Genomic DNA, 1248 nt, shown 5'->3' with positions numbered 1-1248 from the left:
ATGAAAAGGCAGAAAATGTAAAAGGTGAAAGGCCTGGCAGTATCCCCTGGGGCCCTTTCTCATTCATTGGCTGATTGCTTCCAGGGGGAGGAGGTCAATCAGGAGGAATTTCCAAAGGTGAGCACCTGGGAATCCAGGGAAACAGAGGAGTGGACCTGACTTCCTGTCCCATGGTGCCCTGTCAGATCCTCCTTGTCTCTGTTCCTCCGGCCTGACACTCCTAGTAGTAGGAGAATGAAACAATGGAAGACACACGTGTGGGTGGGTGGCAGCATCCATCAAGGAGAACTTCCTGGTGGAGGGGTGTTATCTGACCTCAGAAAAGTGGAGATGCTGATGGGCAGAGTGAAGGGGGATCCCTGTGGAAATTTCCTTCTAGTCTGCCTTTGGGCAGCCCTGGACAGTGCCGCATCACACTCAGGCCTTTCCCTTCCTTCTTCGCCATGTCCCAGGAAGGAAGAACCTCTGGGAGATCGCCCTGCTCCAGGAGGCCATGGAGAACTACCGCTTGCATCCCCATGAGCAGTTTCTCAACTGGTTCGAGGCCCTGGAGCTGGTCATATAGGAGGAGAGGTGGGAGGGACGGGCCTGATCTGGGGAGGGCCTGGGCTCCAGTTCCTGGGACAGCCTGGAATGTCAAGCACTCCTTTGTCAGGATGACTTGAGTTCTAGCCTGGAGGACTTGCACACTGGCCACCAGGGGGCAGGACATGCCTGAGATTCTGGTAAAACTGAGGTGGGAAATGTACATGCAGAGCCCACTATGGCTGTGTTTCATCTTCAGGACGAGGGCATCTCTGCAGCCCAGCTGGGATGAAGTGAGGAGGATTCGAGTCCACTCCTGAGCGCATTCCGTCGTGACTGTGTTCTGGGCATTGGTGTCATTAATGTTACTAAAATTGACCCAGAGGTCCTGCCATCAAGGAACAAATGAGAGGTCAGATACATTCCTGAAGCCAGCACAGGTGAAGGCCACCTGCGCTCCCAGAGCCCAAATGAGGGCACGCAGGGGGTCTGTGATCCTTGGGGTTGGAGGGAGAAAAACGGTCCTGGGCTCTCAGGAGCTGGGTCCCTAAAGGTGACCCGGGAGGGGCTTTGAGCGCAGGCCTGAGGGTGGCAGCAGAGAGCCGAGAGGAGAGAGGAGGGGTGGGGAGGCCGGGCCCTGTGCACAGATGGCGCCTGCTGCAGAGGAACATGTCCCAGCCTCTGCATGGACGAGCTCCCACTTGTGAGCTTGTGAATCCTCCA

Source organism: Sorex fumeus, unplaced genomic scaffold (assembly GCF_029834395.1).
Source record: "Sorex fumeus unplaced genomic scaffold, SorFum_2.1 ptg000098l, whole genome shotgun sequence".
NCBI lineage: Eukaryota > Metazoa > Chordata > Mammalia > Eulipotyphla > Soricidae > Sorex > Sorex fumeus.
This window is presented reverse-complemented; position numbering follows the sequence as displayed.